Source organism: Aythya ferina (assembly GCF_964211825.1).
Source record: "Aythya ferina genome assembly, chromosome: 3".
Classification (NCBI taxonomy): Eukaryota; Metazoa; Chordata; class Aves; order Anseriformes; family Anatidae; genus Aythya; species Aythya ferina.
Genome location: NC_140298.1, coordinates 73,516,642 through 73,538,464, shown reverse-complemented (window position 1 = coordinate 73,538,464; position 21,823 = coordinate 73,516,642). Strand labels below are relative to the sequence as shown.

Sequence of the window (21,823 nt, the reverse complement as noted above, 5' to 3'; positions counted from 1 at the left end):
CTGAGTTTGCAAATGAATAAAGTGCTATAGGGTACGCTTAATTCAGCATAAACACAGACAGCCCCTTCTAGTGGAATTTTCAGTGTCTTTCCCTAGCTGTATGTTCCTGTTGCCTTCCTGCCCTCAGTCAGAGCCACTGAGCAGCCATAAAGTTGGCCAGATAAATTTCCACTCTTAATTTAATGAGATGGTTAGCTAGTGATATGCTAGGGCTAGCAAAATGTTAAAACAGCTTAACATTAATATCTTTTTCCTTTAACATGTTAACTTGTGGTTTTAATCAGCAATATATGTACAAACTCTTAATTCCATTGTTCTCAATTGTATATAGTATGCATTAATTTACAGAAGAAAGCATATATCCAGGGAATTATTAGGTGGCTTAAAAGGGAGTTTTCAGCATCCAATTGCAGGAACAGCACAGTTGCAATCCTTTGTGACACATTTACCTCATGTTCTGAGTGACACAGCAGCAGTAGGGACACATTTTTGACTTTGGAGTAAAGGTCATAGGATATCCTACTCTTTTCCTTGTCCCTCAGTGCAGGAGATGGGAAGGAGATGAGAGCTTAAGATCCTGATTTCCTACTTTCCTGGGCAGGGTTGTATCTTGAGATGCACCTGCTTCCCTGACCAAGGTTGAATCTTGAGATACAAGACTTGCAAAACAACTTCTCAAGGTGCCATGCTGCTGGGGGTTGAAAGGGTAACCACATGGCATCCCAAAGACTCCATGTGGGGCAGCTCCCCTTATATTACCAGACTTTCCCAGCCTGATTATCTAGTCATCCTTGTACAGGCTAGGGCTATTCTTTCCTTCCACCTAAGGAATAACTTCAGGATTAAGGCCAACTATAGGTTTGAAATGCTAGAATAATTTTCAGAACTTAGTTTAAGTGAAGTAATTCGATGATAATCACTCTCTTAATTACTCAATGAGCTCTAGGAACATGTCCTCACCTGACTATCATGTTCTATTGAAGTGATAATGACGGACTACTTCAAGAAAAATACCTTCTTGCAGGGTTTCTCTGTACAGTTCTGCACAATTCTCCAAGTTACTCTAAATCTCAGATTTACCAAGGAAAGGCTTTATAAATTGACCCTCTGCAAAAGGTGAAAAAACAAACCAAACCAAAACAAAACAAAACACAATGAATTTCCGCCAGAGCTGTCCTGGAAAAAAAATAAAATCAAATCAGTCATATTTTATTTTGCCAATTCACCTAGCACTGAAATACTGAAGTCTCAGTGTTGCATCTTTTCCATCTTTAGTATGTATAATTTTTTGTGCACATTGTAAGAAACACATGGAGCCATGATAGTGTCAGAAGTTTTTCCAGTCCAATGATATAAAGTTCAAGATTTCCAAGTTCTACACCCTGCAGACCTCAAATTAGTCTCAGATGGCTTGACATGCTCTAATAGTGCACTTGTATGTTTGTGAAGGCTCAGTGAATTGGTTATTACTTATGCTTGGTTAATATCCGTGTAGACAGAATTGACATATTTAAAACAAATTATGGTCTGAACAACTATTGATGTTTTTTTTTTTTTTTTTTTTTTTTTTTTTTTTTTTTTTTTTTTTTTTCCAGACAGTGTTTTGAGAGTTCTTCAGCAGGAAGATTGATTTTCTTTTTGAATTTTTTTTTTTTTTGGCCTGCTCTTTTGGGCCCAGGGGTTGGTAGGCTACTTGTTTACTTTAGATCTGGTCACTCTGAATACCTATTCTTCCTCTTATCTCTGCAGTGGTATCCTCTCCATCTGCTCAGTAAGCACTAACAATTTTCAGCCTTATCTTTTAAGACCATCTTCAGAAGCTGTTTTGTAAATGTTTTCCTAAAAGTACTTGGCACTTAGAAAGTCCAGCTGAAAAACCATCTAAATGAGATTTCAGGAGAGACTGCAGAGAAATTAACATAAGCACTGCTGCCTTTTTTCTTATGTAGAATTCTTGTATTTTCACTGAGTTTTAATCACCTCCATCTATGAAAAAGCAATGAATTGAGAAAGGCAGGGAGATGAAGTAAGAGTATCTATGGCTTCAAGTAAAGTGCACTTATATGAATTTACTCCACCAATACATATGTAAACTGAACACTATTAAAGAAGGAATACATGACCTTTCATCCCAGTATCTTTAATAAGCAGCAGATGTAATACATAATAAAGATGAATGAACACAGCTCATCCCTGTTACTCTTCCTTATTTTCAAAAGGTACCCTGAAATTAGATTGACCGCTGAGATTGACTGTTCATTTGGCTGAACACACCTTCAAGCAGGCATAGCATACCAACATAATGTAAGTTTGCTCTATAAGACTATTAATACATTGTAATTAACAAACAATGTAATCAATCATCTGCTTTACTGCTGCGTGTCTTACATATGTTGACTTGCCTGAAGGAAGGAGACTAACAGCTAAGGACACTGCATTATCTAGTTCATCGTCTTTACAGTGACAGGTGCCATAAATTATAGAAAACAGGAAAAAGCAAGAGCTGATCAAAATTCCCCCAAAGCTTGTGAGAATTACAGCGTTTTCATCTAATGTTGAATTATGGTGAAGAAGATCTAAAATTGCCCTGTAAAAGGAGTTGAATATCAGTTTAAATAAATTTCTAAAAAGGCTGCTCACCAAAGTCTCTTAAGGAAGTGGTAATTGGAAAATAAGGAAGCTTTTCATGTGGATAAAACTGGTTAAAGCAAAGGAAACTCAGAGTAGAAATATATGGTCAGCTTTAAAAGGAGTGAGATCATCACTGAAATCCCACAGGGACCTCTGCTTGGGTCAGTGTTGCTCAACAGAGAGATAAAAGAACAGAAAAAGGGGTGGATGACTGGTAAAGAGGCAAAGTTCTCTGGTGATACTAAATTATTCAGGACAGTAAAGACAAAATTTAACTCACAGTATCTCACAAGCACATCCTAGTATTGATGGAATAGGCAATACAATAGCAGCTTGTATTCCATGTGCCTAAAGGTAATGGGAAAAAAAAAAAAAAAAATCCTGTACCATTATGTACTGATGGGCTCTGAGCTGATGGCTATTAAAAATGACATCTTGAGGTTCACAGAATCACACAGAATTTTCTAGGTTGGAAGAGACCTCAAGGTCATCGAGTCCAACCTCTGACCTAACGCTAACAGTCCCCACTAAATCATTTCCCTAAGCTCTACATCTAAACGTCTTTTGAAGACTTCCAGGGATGGTGACTCCACCACTTCCCTGGGCAGCCTGTTCCAGTGCCTCACAACCCTTTCAGTGAAGAAGTTCTTCCTAACATCTAACCTAAAACTCCCCTGGCTCAACTTAAGCCCATTCCCCCTCGTCCTGTCACCAGGCACGTGGGAGAACAGGCCAACCCCCACCTCGCTACAGCCTCCCTTGAGGTACCCATAGAGAGCGATAAGGTCGCCCCTGAGCCTCCTCTTCTCCAGGCTGAACAAGCAGGTTAAAACAAAGAACTTCATAAGAACATCAGCTCAAGACCTGTTCCTGGTCAAAAAGATGAACTAAAAAGAAAAAAAGCAGAACAAGGAATACCACTACATTGCTGCGTGAATACATCCGAAGCATTGAACAGGAAAGCAAGAGAGAAGGCAACAGTCTATCACAAGGATTCCCACACCCTTTCAGCCACCTGACATTCATCAGAAATCTCATTTGTCTTTAGTCACTGACATTTGTAAACAACTCGTGACATTCAGGAGAAGAATCACAAGAGTTAAAAATCTTGATTTTGCTCATTCACACACATGAATGAAGATTCATACTGATAGGGAAAGAGTCATACTGAGAAGTAAACAAGCAAACCACTCCCTCTTAAACATTTATAGAGGGCAATACACTTAAAGAATTAATAATGCAGTGAGAATAGCCATAAATTCAAAACACATCCTTTTTCTTGGGAACACTTGTAATGACATATAGAAGCCAAAATGACTAAAAGGAGAGAGTTAGCAAGGTTTTTTAGCAAGGTATATTAAACTATCGGTCTGATAAGGCACACAGGAAAATCTTACAGAGTAGAGAGTGTGGGAACAGAGGAAACTGCACCTTAAAATTGAGAAAAAAAATAAATAAAATTTAAGACCACTGATAAAATACCCATTAGACTTATTGTAAGAGTTGAATAGCCATTTTCCTATGGTTTCTTACTGAAGGAGTTAAATCTCTTCACTGATATGCTGATGACCTATCTGATGAACTATAAAAGTAGCTGGTTGGAATCTTATTTTTGGGAGACAAGGTATACGCCTTTGTATTTGCACTTATTCCACATAGGCCTGTTATGTTAGTACCATCAAATATTATTGATTTCTGACAGAAACAAATGCAGCATACTGATATTTCTGTTATTTATTTGTAAAGCTCTTATTATTTTTATATGATTCCATGTGAAATTTACACAGTAACACCATCAGTGAGACATTTTTTGCAAGAGCTAAAAATCTCCTGGGTGGACTTTTGCAGTCTTTGAGGTCTTTATGAGGGGAATGAATGGGGAATGCATAAGAGTATTATTACATACCAGCATAAGCTAGGGAGGAATCAGTTCCACTGTCGCATTACTTAGGGCAGGACATTTCATCATGCTGCCAGGTGATGGTGAAAGCTGTTGGCTTTCTTGTAGAAACATTTTTGCCAGGCCATAGAGGCTGGAATTTAGGGCAATAACCCAGTAAGGACAAAATTTAACTATAGAAGGAGGATCTGAGGGTTAATTTACGGCCTGCAGTAGAGAGATGGCAGAGAAGGTCAAGATAGTGAGCATCTAAATTATAATATCTACTCTTAGGCCTGAACTAATATCTCTAAATACTGCTGTTTCTTACCACGGAGATACCAGGTATAGGTATTTTTGCAGTGTGTCCTGTTGTTTCATCTTGGGTGAATTGGGCCTCTAATCTGAAGATACAGTCCTTTGTGTTGATCTTAAACCAGTTAGGTTTGCCATGGTCCTTGCCTTGAATTCTTTCAACTCATCAACAAATCTGTCACCAGATGAGTGTTCTCACCATGAGTACTGGAGATCATCTGCCCCCTTATTAAGCTGGTCTTGGGAATGAAGGGGAGAGCGCTGAGGTGAATAGATTTTTTTTTTCCTGCTTTAATACCCTGAAAACAGTGCATTACCGGGCAAACACCCAAATACATTATCAGCATAAGGGAAGAGAAATAAGAAGTGGAAAATCATCATGGGGCAGGGCCACAACTGCTCTGGCATAGGTTGGTTTACAGTGCCAGGAAGTTGCATCCTTCAACTCCTATAGCCATGTTAACACAGCAGTTTAGATCAGTGTTTCATTTTCATTGTACCCTTTCACCATGTTTTGATTATCATTGTGGAGTAATTTCAATGCCCAAAATGATGGATGGATAGATGGATGGTTTGGATGAAATGAAGTGATAGTTACACTCTTAATGCACTCCAACCATGACAGACAGTCAGTCCACAGAAGCAGGCTGGACCTAGAATGAAATCTTCCCACTGGATGAAAAAAAGGAATCTTTTCCCGTCCACATGTTATAGATCTCATGTCTTCAACACCAGCTCTTTGGCTCTACAGATCTGCTCCTGTTGCACTGGGTGGTGTGCTACCAGTGCAGACAGATGCAGCTTCACCCTTCGGAGAGAAGGTAAACTTGGAGAGGACAGGGAGATTTTTGTTTCTGGTTTTGGTTATCATCTCTGAAAAATAACTATACAACCAGGTTTCTTTATCCCCAAATGGGAATTCCTTATTTAAATAATTACCATTACATTGGCAAATTAATAAGGCACTTAATATTAGACGGGGTAAGCACTGGAATTGCAAAAGGTTTGTTATTTAGGGCCCCAAGTTGCCTGGTATTCTTGGTGGTTCCTCACTTTGTGCCAAAGTGCTTAACATTCTAGCATTAATACCTGCCCACTATGGGCTCACTCCAAAAGCCCAAAGATATGAAGGTTTGTCGAGTAGGAGAAAGCCGTTACTGTATAGCCAACACAAATGTTCAGGAAAGTTATGAGCCAGGCTGTCTAAAACAATAATGTTTAATTTACAGATTATGAGATTAAAACCTTATATTTTAGCTGGGTAAAACCTTATATTTTAGCTGGACTCTCCTTTTCATTATACTTGATGTATGTTAAACTTTAAAAAAAAAAAAAGGAAACACAAACAAATAAAAAAATAAAATACATGAAATATTTATATATTCATATACTTCTACCACCTGGTTTACAAATGAATGTGAGATTTATAACAAAACCTCAAAATCTGGCAACACTTTTTTAAAAGAAAAGAGGCAAATGCTGAGGTAAACAAACAAACAAACAAAAACAACCCCCCAAAAAACAAACAAACAAACAAACAAACAAAAATGCTTACAGACATAACCTTGTAAAAAATTAAATATTAGTGAGCAGTTATGGTATTTGTAAAGATTAATCATTTCTGGTTGTCAGCATCTAATACCACTGATGTTTATGGCTGCTTTCTCAAAAAAATAAGAAAATAAGACTACCTATCATTATCTATCTTCCAGTAGCAAATATATGTTATCTTTCCTGTTTATATTTAAACAAAGCTTTCTTACTCTACAGCCTATGACTGAAGTCATATCCATAGCACCTGAGTATGATGAGTTTACTGGGAACTAACCAAAGGAATGGTAATTCAAAGCAGATGTTAACTGACACTGACTACATTGTTCTATCAGTGTGATGTGAAAAGGCACACAGTTAATTAGATGTATATTCTTGTCTTATGACATGTTCTTAGATGTCTACAGCCTATAGTATTCTAAGGGCCTGCATTAAGTCACACAGATTGTTATGAAGGAGGAAAAAAAAGTTCTCTCTTTATGTAAGGTAGTACCATTTAACTTGTATAATTTTTGTATCTGCTGTCCTTCCTCTCTGTTGGGAACAGAAGCAAATTTTTATTCCTACCACATGGTTTGTTATCATTGCTTGTATAGTCAGCAAGTAGTTGCTTTGCCTGCAAATGGTCTATACTTCAGTCTCAGTCAGTTTTTAGGTTATTTTTCCAACATAAAATCTTAGGGTATGACTCTTTGTTGTACTTCCTGTTTTGTTTATTGACTCACTCACACTTAAAATACTTTCTTGGAGAAACTTTTTTTTCAGTATATTAGTTCAAAGCAGCTCGTAGTCAGATTGTTTTAACTAATGCAGTAATTAGTATGTGTGTTCAGACACAAGTATTAGAATTTTTTTGCTTTTGCTATGTTTCTCACAGTTGCACAAGGTTTCTTTTTTTCTTTTTCTTTTTTCTTGTTCCTTTTCTCCATTTAACCATTCCTTAGTTTGTGTATAAATTATTTTGATCTCTGAATAAGCCAATATAGGTGCAAATTGTATAAAAGGATAATAGAGCATACCTCTATTAAGACATGAAGTGCTGATTTGCAAAATTGATAAGAGACTGCAACTGATCAGCAACAGAGCTGATATTTCTGTAATTTCCCTACTGTCCTACTAGAGCTCTTCATCCCACCTAATTCTTCAAAGAAGAGATTCATCATTTCCTGAACATTCAGTGCTAGAGTGAGCATTGGACAGCTGCCCAGAGGTAATGTCTGTAACTCTGTCTGCAGAGAAGCATCTTTAAAAACAAAGCTATTTAGTGTTGTGAAATATTTCTAAGAGGCTGTTTGTTTTTCTGATTTTTTTTTTTTTTTACATGAATCACTGGAGACCAATCAGATAACAGAAGAGAGAGCCTTTTCATCTCTGGACAACTCTTCAAAGAGGTGGATGGGAATTTAGCCACATGACTTCTTCATTGATGGAAGACATACAATTAGATCTAAGTATTACTTCACCAGTGGTTTTTGACCCTTGTCAGCTGTGGAGCTGTAAACATTTTCTGTGGAAAATCTAGTCTCTTTAGAAATTTCACACATATGGACAGTTACGTGCATATATGTATTTTCTGTGTTTTTCCGCGTTTTTTATAATCAACTGTCATGTTCGCATTATAAACAATATTTTGTTCACCTTAGCCATCTGTAGCCATTCATCAGAGGAAATTTATGAAAGTTTTCTCTCTGTCATAATCCTGTGTAGTTCACGTAGAATGGAAATAAAGTTTGATAATTTATCTGTAGATCTCAGCTTTCTTTAGCATTAAGAAAGTATGGGTTATAACAAATTTGCAACTTGTATTTTTTTTTCTACATAACTCTAGACTTGTGTAGGAGAACATGTAGAACCTTATCCAAAATCTGTTGAAACTCCTGGGATTCTTTCCATCAAGGAAAGGTTTCTTGGCCCTTATGGTGGCATTGGGGGGGGGGGGGGGGGGAGGGAAGAGAAAAAAAAAAGAAAATTCTTCTTCACTTAGCCTTTCTTTTCTTGACTATATTGTCTGTCCTCTGGCTACAGCTTCTATTGCTGTAAAGACTGTATTGTCTGTACTGACAATTGGACTTCACTGAAACCTTTCAGACACTGAAGGGGTCTTCTCACCAGCAGAGGAGAGCTGCAAAGTCTAGTCAGGGCTGCAGAGAAATCTTGCTGATTGGATGACTACATTAGGCACCTCTCCTGCTAAATCAGCACTTGTGCCTTAACTTGTCATGGTTTCCCAGCAGAGAAGGGATTTCAGAGGTACTTGTTTCATCACAGTCTTGTCTGTCATATATTGCATCTTCTCATGAGCCTGTAAGGGCTGACATAACCCAGAGTTAAATTGATCTTGTAGTTGACAAAATGCACCTGGAAACTTCTGGATGAAAGTAATTCTCTGACACCAGCTCTAGCTACTGCACATAATTGAATTCACTTATTCATAAAAATTATCTAGTTGGAAGTATAGATGGAATGAATTTAGGTCATTTGGGATATAATTACTCAGGCTGGTGTTTGGTCAGGAGACAGTAGTTAGCAGCACAAATCTTGAGAAAAATATTTGTGATGTTCAGATATTTCTTCTAATTGTGATACAGAAATTGCTGCTTCTCTAGCGAGTGCTTCAGGTGACTACACATATGACATTCCCCTTATGATGCATTATAACTGTGTTTGTATTTTTACATTGCTAGGGAAAAGATGGGTCAATCTACTTTTTATCACTGAAGGAAAAAAAAAGAAATTGTGAATAGTTTGTGGCTAAAGGCGAGAAAGGAGGGGTAACTGGAATATAAACTTCTGCTGCGATGATTAAGAGATATGCCAAATGATGCATAGGTACTCCATGTATGGATGGACTTGTTCTGGAGTGGCAGGACATAGCCATTTATCTGCACATAGAATATTTTTAGAGGCTAGGATCTGGAACACCTCAATACAGTCCTTCACCAGAAGCTGCCTGTACAACTACAGGCAAAGCAAATACTAACATCAAGATTTAGATTTTGCACAGAAGCCAGGCATGTAAAAGTGAGGTGCTGTGTCATGGCGCTATTGCAGTTCTCAAGTCTGTTTTGTAGACCTGAGCCTTAATCTCTCTGTTCTATAGTATCTGACAGAATATAAGTATCTGTCCTGCCCTACAAAGAAGGTGCGGTGGGAGCAAGTGCCACAGGACACTTAAGGTACTCAGGTACCTCTATAAATATGGTGTTTAAGATGAGTGGATAAAAGCAGTGTTTCATACAGGAAATCTGTTTAGTGTTCTGGACATTCCTTAATAACAGCTAACTATACTCTGTGCTTTCTAGTAGTTGATCCATATACAGGATGAAAGCCTGGTCTGGCTGCCAGAAAACAGGATGGCATACATCTCATTTGACTCAGCTGACAAAACATGAGGTGTCTTGTCCAGACTGAAGATTCTGTGTATAGTCAGGGCAGTGGGCGAGCACTTCCAGAAAGCAGCCTGTACCATCCTAAAATGGGTGTCTGAGCCATAGGGGGCTGAGGACAGGCCCTCCCCAGGAGCCTGTCTCTGTTCACAGACTAGTGAGGAGGATGTCTGGGTGGCTGGCTCAGTTAAGGCACCTCTGTCTGATGGCTAAGTAAGATTAGGTGAATCCCACTGTGGTCTCCCTCCAAGTGACAAAAGACTCTTGAGGAAAGTTGAGCGTTTAATCTCTCCTTGTGACCCACATGATATTAGCAATATTAAAAACCTAGGTCCATAAAAATAATACATATATATATCCTTTAGCTTTTAGAATTGTTTGCTTAGGTGTCTGAAATAAACTGAATTCTGATAAATCCCGTTCCACTATAAATTAAAGGCTAAAGTAATTAATATATCTTTAAATCAGCCAGACAACAAGTCATACACCTCCTGTGTCAGCTAAATAATTAAAGTTTGATCTGTGAAATCTTACTTACCTGTAATGAGCTACCTGTGGTTAAGAGAGAAAACAACAACAAGAAGACCTCAATGCATGGTTGTTTTAACTTGAAACTTGACTATTTTTGCCTAAGCTGAAACAAAATCAAATGAAGCAAATACAAAACCCTCTCCTGTTCCAGAGTCATGCATAGCATTAAATTGTCATTTCTGCTGTGATCTGAAGCCAGGAAAGGAGTGTGTTGATGCTGAATTGACTCAGGAGAAAACCTGTTTAAGGCTTGCTCATTTGTTTCAATTTCAATGCTGTAACATTTCTTCAACTCTGGGAAACCAAGACAGGTTTCTCCAAAGCAGAAATCCTGAAATGTATGTCACAGCTTGAGTTGTCTGAAGGACTATTTCAGACAGCTAACAACTTGGACAAATCATGAAGGCTTATTGGCCATCGCTGGAGTGAAGCATGGACCATACTATGATTCCAGTTGTGAGAAACCTTGTGCACTCACAAGGTATGTTGCAGTCTTAGCCACAACAGATTTTATACACTGCTACTCATCCACATGTTTTGTAACCCTTTCATATCTCTAATGAAAAATTATGTCAAATTTCACATTTAATATTAACCTAATTAATTACTTGAATATTACAACAAAATTATTCCTTGATCTCTAGAAATGCAAGATGTGTGAAGCTTTTATCTATATTCCTGAAAAGACGGGGGGGGGGGGGGAGGGGGGAGGGCGGCGGGAGGGGGGGAGGAAAGAAAAAAAGTGATGCAGATGGATCAATATAAACATATATGACAGTAGCTTGGAGCTGCATGCAGTAGCCTAAGTAAACAGAGTGACAGAATGACTTTTCAAAACAAGCTTGTCATGTTTATGCTTGTTATCAGTTCTCCTGACAACCATTTTCCCATCAGCTAACTACAGACTTAATTAGGGCATTAACACAGTCCTGCCCCCATGCCTCCTGCCTTTCCCCAGCTTAGCACTGGGCCATTACTGGTGAAAAAGAAAGCAAGCCAGCAAACAGGAAAGAGAGAGAGAAAAAGGAAGGCAGGAAAGAAGGGGGATAGACTGAGAGTGAGAGAACAAGATTTTGGTTGCATTACGCAGGGTGGAAGGAAAACAAGCAGTGCTTTTCTACATTTTGTACCACATTTTTGCAAAATGAATAGTTCATGGGAGCAGGCAGGCCAGACCACACCACTGAAAGAAACCAGACTCATTTTGTGATTTCCACTTGTAGATGCCTGAAAATGCAAAAAACGTGAATTCCGTCATCATCTGTTAAGATAAATCCCTCACGCAGAGGGACTGTTCTATGTAAGGAAGATCCAAAGATCCTATGCACAAGACAACATGGCAAGGTGTAAGGTACTTTTGTCAGACTATTTTTTTTGGAGGTAGAGATTAATTACTCACCTGGGGCTTGTACAATACCTCCACTTTAATTAAAAAAACAGAGCACATTTTGCAGTATCCGGTCCCTATGAATAGTTCCCATGTATCATACCCAGACTAGAGCTCCATGTCTTACAGTTACCAATAGTAACTGGAGTAACCCTGAGCATATTCATCACAATGTTTTTCTTCATAATGACAGTTTTACATACAGTACTACTTTTAACCCTTCATGTTTTTGTAACTAGTAAAAGACTCGAATTTTCTGGTTTTCATTATTTCAACGCTGTCCTGACATATATTTTCTCTAGTATAGCTGGTAGACCATGTCTTTGGTATCAAGGAATTTTGCTTCACTAGTCTTTCCCTCATTCACTACCATAAGACTATCCCAATCAAGCTATTAATTGTAGTTTATTACCTCTGACCTGTCAGAATTGCCCAATCAGTACAAGTGTTGGTGAATTTGGACTTTTTTTTTCTTTTTTTTCTTCTTCTTCCCCCTCAATTGTGTTACTGATGTGAACAGCTGATGGCTAATGATGTAGCATTCTATTGGATGCTCTGGATGAGGAAAGCCCAGATGGTGGTACCCAGACCAAAGACTAAAATATATAGATATCTCTGCAGTGTGTATGAGCAAATGCTATAGCCACTGTTTGGCTTCCAGGAAGATTAATAAAATACATTCCATCTGAGTAACCAGTAGGTGTTAAACAGTAGGTATTTGAAGCCCAGGAGATTTTAAATCCACACACAAAATGACATGTTTCTAAGGAGATGTTAGAGGAGCTCTTGGAATGGCGCTGTTAATATTCAGCCCAACTTTGAAATGATCTGAGTCTTCTGGAGAAGAAACAAGTAACCCTTCAAAAAAGGAAAGAGAACACCTGGATTATCTTAATTATGATATAATCTATACATTTGTTGGTCTAGGAGAGAATAATTGAATGGGAAGTCTGAGTCTCCATTAAGATGGAGAATAACTAAACTAGTACCAATCAACATGTAGTATATAGAAAATAAAGCTTGTTATTACTGCTTAGGCATCAATATAATATGTTTCTGTAAAATGTTTAAGTGGTATTCAATGGCTTTATGTTTTAAAAACTAGGTGAAATAAAATCAATGTGGCATGTATTACAGGAACTAAAATTTGGAGACATATCAAATCTCAAAATATAACTGTAAACAGGGAATGGATCATAAATGAACAGATGTGTTTCTAGCAGGGTTCTGAAGAGATCACTGTTTTTCCAACAATATTTAATGCTTTTTTTTTTTTTTTTTTTTTTTTTTTTTTTTTTTATAAAGAACCTGGAAAGAAAAAACAATTGCTGATTGAGCTTACAAAAGGTACATGAATTAAGGAAAAAATTATAAAGTTAAAAGAGACCTAGTTACATGTTGCTTAAGAAAAAAAAAGTCAACATGTGATTTAATTAGACCAAATAGGAAAAATGGCAGCAAGAAAGCACGTACATCTTATCTATAAGAAGTACTTGAAAAAGACAAGCAGATTAATAATTTTTGGTTTTGCTGGTGTTATGATTATGACAGCTATTTAGCATAATGCCTAGGAAGAACTGTCTTTAGCAAGGACTGTATGATGCTGCAGATACACAGAATGAAAATGCAATTTCTCTCCTCCAGAAGCTACCAGTGTAATTTTGCATCCAAAACACTGTTGTTTTGGGATATATGAACAAGACAGTTTCAAAACGGAGTGGGGAAATGAGTAACCTGGGTGCTAAAGTGACAGACAGATGTGTGGGAATGCATTGGAGCCATAGATGTGATTATAGGACTGGAAATTCCTATATTCTTAAATTCTTAATTCACATGCTTATGGTTCTCAACCCAGATGGAACATCTGAGGGAGTTTATGAGTGTCTCCCTTATACTATGTAAGTATAAAGTGTTGAAAAGCTGGAAGTAAAGGGCTTTTCCAATTTTACTGGGCTTTGATATAAGCATCTTACTTCCTAACGTAAATTATATCCTTATAGGATTAAAAGAAGTGACACTAACCTGGAAATTTTTCTCTTATCAGTTGCAGATACTTTTAAAGATGCAAATGTCAAGGGTAATTCAACCACATTGTTCTCACAGTATTTCTTAGAAGACTGTAGGTACCAGATATTTTTATTTGTTGTCATTGGCTTTCACAATATTCTTCCAGATGAGAAAGTCTCAGTGAAATTATATATTCTTTTAAGATGGGACACTGAGCTGAAGGAAAGCTCAAAATGCTGCTTGGTGTTTCAGCTGCATAATTTCCAGTGATTATTGTGGGTCCCTGTGTTCCTGGGCCTAGGGCAATACTTTGAAAATGAAGGGGCTATTGCCCAATCTTTATATCTTTGAAAACACATAAAATTAGAGCAGTTTTTAGAGTAAGCCCTGCAGGTTCACTGAGCAGCTGCCTTCAAAGGAAATTTCTTTGTCTTAGTAAACAAGAAAGCAGAAAGCACCTGGGTTTGGACAGATCAGTTTTCTACCTTGGAATACTAACATTTGAAATCAGATGGTTGAAAACAAGACACAAGTTATCATCAATAAGAAAATATTATCTTTCCGGATGTTCTTTGTCCTAAAGTAATGTTAAGTATTTCTACTTATATAATTCAACTAGCACAGTGTAAAAGCTTCAAGGTTTTATTACTTGAAGGGTAGCTGAGGTACCTTGGACAAAGCATCTTAGTTTACAGCTCTGCTTCTGACCCTGTTTGTGAATGTTCCAAAAAAAAAAAAAAAAAAGATCACTGAATATTACTTTATTTTATTATTTATTTTTAATGCTTTTGGAAATTCTCATTAACTTGAAGAAATGATGCCACTACCATTATTTCTATGCAATTCATTTGTAAGGCTTCATATAGGTCTATTTTGTTCAGACAAATCTAGTTTAGAGATACCATTCAGTAGAGACTGTAACAATGGAAGTTAAGTATCAAAAATCTCATAAGAGCAATTAAATTACAGATAATGGGGACTAATCTAACATGGTACAGTATATGGCCAGGTCAGGTGAGTCAGGATGAAAGTGTTTTTATTTATTGATTTGCTTTTCTGTCATTCCTTTTTTTTAAAAAAAAATTATTTATTTATTTTTAGAATACATTGTACTTCTGAATGCAAGGTCTTAGTTTTATCTAGAGTCAATCTGACAAAGGAAGACAGGCTTAACTTTGGATAAAAATTTAAGGAAGAAAAAATGTTCCTTTCAAAATATAATAAACTTATTTAATCCCTACGACAGATTTAACTACTGTCAATTGGGGTATGAAAGATCAGGTTCTATAGGGAGTAAGATCATTCGGAGTAATGGTCAATTTGTATTTATTTCAACAGTGTTGTCAGCATCTTATGTGTCCTTACTGGTCATGGCAAGGGTGATTGACAAGTTTGAAGTCACAGAAACATGAGACAAATTACTGTTTGCTCATTAGTTGCAATACACAAATTTGAATACTGCTTTGCTCTTGACGTAACCAGTTTTCTGATTGATTAATTAATAATTCCTGTTTCTGATTTTATTTAAGGCATACTTACTGTCAAGAGTCTACAGGGAATACTGAGAATTAGGATGAAAGGCTTCTGTAAGATTTTAATACGTAGAAACTCACACAGAAGTGTCCAAGAACATCTCCTGGTAATAGGAATAGACAATTCTAACTCAAAAGAAATGAGTCAGACCTTTTAAAATACAGCCTGGTACTGAAAGTCTGCAATGTCCACATCACATTTTCTTTCTCTCCTTCAAGCTGTGATCTGGGAGCTGAAGTGGTACAGCTAGGCAGTTTTAACACTAATTCCTCTGGATTACCAAATTAGATGTCTAATAGCTGATACGATGTGGAAAAATCAGCTATTTCCATCTATAAGCAGTCTTAGAAAACATCACAGCCTTTTATTTCTCCTGATCTTGTCACCTAGAAAACACTAAATTGAGAGCAAAAAAATATTTTTAGAATGCATAAGGACAGTATTTCAGCTCTTCCAGCAGGAGATTGAAGCCTGTTGTTCAATGTGATCATCCCAGCTTTATCAGTGTAACAGCATGATGATGATTTGTATCGTCTGAAACATGTCTGGAGGAACTGAAAGATGTCACCTCGCCAACACTCTCTCAAAAAAAGAAGAGTGATAATGTGTCAGTAAAATTTCTGTGAATTCTTCTTGAATTCTGCTCTCTTTATAGAAAACGAGAAGTCAAAGCAATCTGATAGCCACAGAGAAACAACGCTAAAAGCTAACCCCAGATGATATTTTTTCTCCGTTTATATAGTATACTTTTTGGTTGGCAGTGGATCTTCATACATCACTGTCTCAATATTGCATACTGGCCTGGAATTTAGGACTGTTAGTCTGCTAACTCTCTGTGGCTTTGGGCAAACCATGGAGCTAAAATTTCAAAACTGTCATTTAAGTTTGGGGCTGTGTTAGCTATTGCAGACACCTCTGACTTTATGATGAGGGCATCTGCTTCAAGAGATGGTGAAGAAACCATAACAGCATCTGCTAACAAAGATTTGCAGACACTGTTCCACTGTGCAAGGCAAAGCACAGTGCTTTCTGTTGGTGGATCAGGGGAATGAAGGGGGAGGCTCTGACCCTTAAAGACTTGCTGAAAGTGTAGGATCTGTTTTGTAGAGTAGTATTCCCAAAGACTGTTGTTATATGACATGATCCAAGCAGTGATAGCCAGTCTATTCTCTTCTGGCTCACCATACCTCACTGGTCACTGCTAATGTGATTTCTCCTCAAAACATAAAGACATAAAGGAGAATGGATATGGAACTATGACTATAATACAAGTGAAGAAATACTAACAATAACAATAATAATGGTAGTAATAGTAATGTGTCAGAGTCATGCGGTGAATGAATTTACTATAATTAAACCAGCAGAAAATGAATCATCTCTACTATGTTATTTAAGTAACCCTATGCATGTTTTCCTTTTCTTCTGCAGTCCCATTCCCAACATCCACCTTCTCTAAGCTAGCCTCCAGCATTTACTCCCTCCTCTCCTACGTCCTCCTGTGCTCCATAACACCAGCTCCCAGCCCAGCTAGTTCATGTAAGCTGCTCAGCCAAATAATGCATTGCACAAGTCTCCAATAACCTACCCATGTCTGAGCAGTCTGTGCCTACAGGGCCTGCACTACCTGCAGTTCACTGGAGCTCCAGAGAGGCTCTCTTCAGAGAGGCTGTCTCAAATCCAGGCTGCCTTGAATGATAATGTATATGTACCTTACCAAAGAGTTAAGGGTTGAGCCCTCAATAGCAATTTTGGCCCTGTCTTCCTTCCAAATCTGGCAATTTGGCATAACTGATTATTTAATTCTGTGAAGGTAAAGCTTATGGCTGGAAGTCAACAAGCAACAATGCCAACCTAACAGCTTGATGCTGCCACAGAAGGTCTCCCTCCTCCTCTCTTCTTTGTGCTTTCCCTCCACAGTCCCTACCCTGTCAAAGTTCTGTCCCCACTGCTTTGTCTCACCCTTTACCTCTTTCCTTGAGCCAACCAGGAGAGAATTATCAAAATTTATCACAATTTTCTTCCAGCTTAGGGAGGTGAATTGTCTAATGGAGGCATCTGAAGAACACTGCAGTCAGCAAAAGGTATGTGGCAGTACTGCACTGCCAGGACCACAAGTGGAAAACATGTGGGCAGAGGTGGGATTTATGCTTTCTGTCAGCAATGAGCTGTAAGATCCATCTACCACATCTTGCAAAAGTAGATTACATTGGGTCTGATTCTCTGCTATCATAAAATGTATATAAGTGATTTTACAAAAACACATGGAAAGGTGCCAACAAGTTGGGGTAGAAGTGTTTTACTTTCTTTCATTTGGATTTCTTCTGTCTCCCTTTACAAGTAATGGAAAATCCAACCAAATATACCAACTCTTTTTCTCTTTAACCCCTTTTGGGAATGTCAGATAGCTTTTGAATTTTTTTTTTTATTTTTTTTTATTTTTTTTTTAAGTTAAAAAAATAACACCACAAACCACTAAACATGTCAGAAGTACAACAAATACCTCTAGTCCATCAGCTGTGGTACAGATAAACATCTCAATGAACATCTCAAAGATGTTCACTATGTACGAGTAAATCCAGATGGTTCTTCTATATGTTTTTCACCAGCGAAGCTGGTCAGAGAGTAGAATTCAGCTTTCAGTTGTGTTTTGTTTGCTTTGGCTAATCAAAACTGAAGTTTTACTTCCTACTTTCTCCCATTTGCCAGGCTTTTTTGTTGTACTGTAAAACTAATTAATGAACAACTTATATTTAAAAAAAAAAAAAAAAAGGTCTTGCATGCTGTCCTTGTCTTATTTATATCACTACATATCATTAATGAATGATAATGATGTAAAATATATCAAAACCATAAATGGATTGGCTCATACATTTTCTAATAACTAGTATATTTTGACTTTTGAACATCTCTACACAAAAGATTACAAAGAATATCTGTTGCACTCTCAGAGCAGCAGGGTTGTATTATAGAAGTTATAGCACTTTTGATGATGCATGGAATGTATGTATTTGCAGTTCGAAAGCCTGATTTCACCCTTCTTCACCATGCATGTTCCTGTTTACCCATAGCATTTGCTTGTCTTCCATGAGGGAGACATTTCTCAAAAGTGTGTAGTCATTTGGTTGATATAATTGGACTGAATTCAGCTGTTGGCTTACAGAGGAGAGGGCAAGAGAGCTTCAGCATGAGCACTTACTGATGTGGTGCACTGTCCTGTGTTATGCGATATAATTGTGACTATATGCCTGTACTATGGTCCTCTGTATGAAGTACAACAAGACCAAGTGCTGGGTCCTGCACCTGGGGCACAATAACCCCAAGCAGAGCTACAGGCTGGGAGATGAGAGGTTGGGAAGCTGCCTGGCAGAGAAGGACCTGGGAGTATTGGTGTATAGTCAGCTGAATATGAGCCAGCAGTGTGCTCAGGTGGCCAAGAAGGCCAACAGCATCCTGGCTTGCACAAGAAGCAGTGTGGCCAGCAGGTCTAGGGAAGTGATCGTCCCCCTGTACTTGGCTCTGGTGAGGCCACACTTCGAGTACTGTGTTCAGTTTTGGGCCCCTCGCTACAAGAAGGACATCGAGGTGCTTGAGCGAGTCCAGAGAAGGGCGACGAAGCTGGTGAGGGGTCTGGAGAACAAGTCCTATGAGGAGTGGCTGAGGGAGCTGGGTTTGTTCAGCATGGAGAAGAGGAGGCTCAGGGGCGACCTTATCGCTCTTTATAAGTACATTAAAGGAGGCTGTAGAGAGGTGGGGGTTGGTCTATTCTCCCACGTGCCTGGTGACAGGACAAGGGGGAACAGGCTAAAGTTGCGCCAGGAGTCATTTAGGTTGGGTCTTAGGAAGAACTTCTTTACTGAGAGGGTTGTTAGGCATTGGAATGGGCTGCCCAGGGAAGTGGTGGAGTCACCGTCCCTGGAGGTCTTTAAAAGACGTTTAGATGTTGAACTCAGTGATACGGTTTAGTGGAGGACTGGTTAGTGTTAGGTCAGAGGTTGGACTCAATGATTTGAGGTCTCTTCCAACCTAGGCAATTCTGTGATTCTGTGATTCTTAATATACACTCTTTGTTCTTCATTACTCAACACTTTTCTCCTTACTCTGAATTGTAAAATATACTGAAAAATTATTCATATAAGGGCTAGACAAAGAAAAACTGTGTGAGGGTAGTAGTTGTGGTTGATGGTAGAGAAAATTAAGAGCCAATATAAATTATTCATTGAAAATTTTCCTGTGTGTTATCCAAAATGCTCTCTACATTCTTTTTTGTACACCATCTTGTTTTCAGTAACTCCTCTGTTTGTTTTCTGCCTTATTTTGTTTCAAGGAGTTTTGTGTCACTGTATGTATATCTTCATGTGTATGGAGAGCAGAGTATCTTGCTTAAGCTCTTCAGCATCATTAGAGGAAGTTTTTACTCTGAGCTTGAAACACAGTTCTCCGATAAATAGAAATGAGTCTGAAAATGCCTTTTGAAAATAGTTTGTAATGTATTTTCAGGGGGCTGCTAGGAAGGTAAGACCTCTGATTTTAAACTCTGATGCTCCAAACTCTTTTGTCAAATTTCAGATATTTTTGCAATGGTCTGTGACCAGACAATGTGTGAAGGAATGAAATGATTACTCTCTCTGCATTTCCTTGCTGTATTTTATTTTCCCATTTTTTTTAAAATTTGTATTTACTAATAGAAAAAAAAAAAAAAAAAAAAAAAAAAAGACTGGATTTTATGGTGTCTTCTGTCAAGAAATAGGAAAGATCTTTGTACTTATCATACACAACCAAATTAGCTAAAACCATAGCTAAACTTTTAGCTAAAACAGGCTGCAACACCTATATGAGGTGACACAAGAATACTATTAACCAATTTAAATTTAGTAGTAAATAGTTCTTTTGAAGCTGAGGGAATATTTTGTGAGGTAGTTTGTAATTGGAACTGGAAATTCCTGAATTGGAAACTGGCCAGGGCACCATGGTTAATATTACATGTGTCATGAAAAACTCTGAGATCTGTTTTTTTCTTAAGTGATTTTCCTTCTTCTTAAGATTCAAATTCATTTTTGGTTATAATTTTAAATTGTATTCCAAATGCTACTTAACCAGAAACCTGCTTCTTTGAACAATAATCTGGTGACACTTATGTTTTCCCAGGACATGCACCCTGAAATACTGCTTATTTCTATCATAGACCAATGCCCTGGCAGCCCTTGTGAAGTGCCTTTTGCTTTAGAGAAGGGCTAAAGATTTGCATAATGTGGAAAAAAAAATACAGGAACTGTTATCTTTGAAACCATAATTTTGTAATTCTCTTGTTCAAGATTTTTCACTCTACCTAGTACACATGGACTCAAATTCAAACCAAAGAGAGAGTTATTTATTTATTTATTTTTCCCCAGGAAAATTAAAAGGTGTGACATATGAAAACTATGTTCCCACTCCTCTCCAGGAAAGACTTCTACCTTTCTTTACTTCCTATTCTTATCTTTGGCTTCACCACCTCTGGAAACTGTAAAAAAAATTGGAGTGAACTGACAATTGTAAAATGAAGCCAACACTGCCCCTGAAAGTAGGCCATAGGGCAGAGTGCATGAAAACCCTGTCTATGAGGTCTTCTTTATCACCAGCCCATGCAACTATGATGAGGGAAGATTTCTCTTCATCACAAAAGGTCAATTTTCTTCTAAGGAATCTTTGCCATCCTCACCAGGCTGGCAGAAAGCCATGCCTAGCCAAACCACAGATGCTCATGTTCCTGTAACAAGGAGAAGGGTAGTCCCATGCCACTGCTTTCTGGAGCCATAGCATCTTTGGGCAGGTGGGTCCCATGGGTGTGCCCTGTGTGTTCCCATGGGTGTGCCCTGGCTGGCACAGGGGTCTCTACAGGTGTCCATTCTCCTGGAAGACTCAGCCTTGCTGAAGCTGAAAAGAAAAGGAAAGAGCCCCTGGCCCAGTTTTTTGTCTTTTATGTGATAATCGAACTAAGCTTGCTGGAAAATAATGACATAATGAATTTCTGACTTATGAAGAAGTTACCCAGGATTACCACAGAAAGTGTGAGGCACAGCACATAATATTTTGTCCACTGATATTTAAATTTGCACCCATTTTTTACAAAGACTTTCTCACCTGTATGCCAAAGGTGAAAGTATTAAATATGTTCTTACAAATGGATTCATATACACTTTATTATCTGCATTTTCCTTTTATTTATGCTGTTTTCCACATAAATACTTATACAGTAGGGTAGGGTAGATTAGAGTTTATTTTAAGTGGATACAATATTGTAATGTACACTATATGAGTCTATAGGGTGTTTTCACAAGAAATTGCAGACTTGCCATGAGTAGCATATGAGAGCATCAGGGATTCTGTGTAGCGCTACTTATTTTACCAGGGATATAATGCCAGCAAAGGTCAAAATGATACTTGGAACTTTCACAAAAATGTCCTATGATTTTTTTTTTTTTTTCTTTTTTGAATTTTCCACCTCTTTCATTCTGTGCATTCTTCTGGATATTTAGGTCTGAAAGCTGATGGTCTTTGTCACCCTTACTGTTTAATACTTGGTACCCTCGCAAATACTTTCATGCTCGGGCTATTAGATCAACT

General features: G+C 37.8%; 1 long non-coding RNA gene across 1 annotated transcript; it reads left to right on the top strand.

The window, feature by feature from the left end:
• Window positions 1-2,216: 2,216 nt before the first annotated feature.
• On the top strand, window positions 2,217-8,117 carry LOC311435091. The gene is made up of 3 exons (XR_014691927.1): window positions 2,217-2,304; window positions 7,497-7,586; window positions 7,712-8,117. It is a non-coding gene; the product is annotated as an uncharacterized lncRNA (long non-coding RNA).
• The last annotated feature ends 13,706 nt before the right edge of the window (window positions 8,118-21,823 follow it).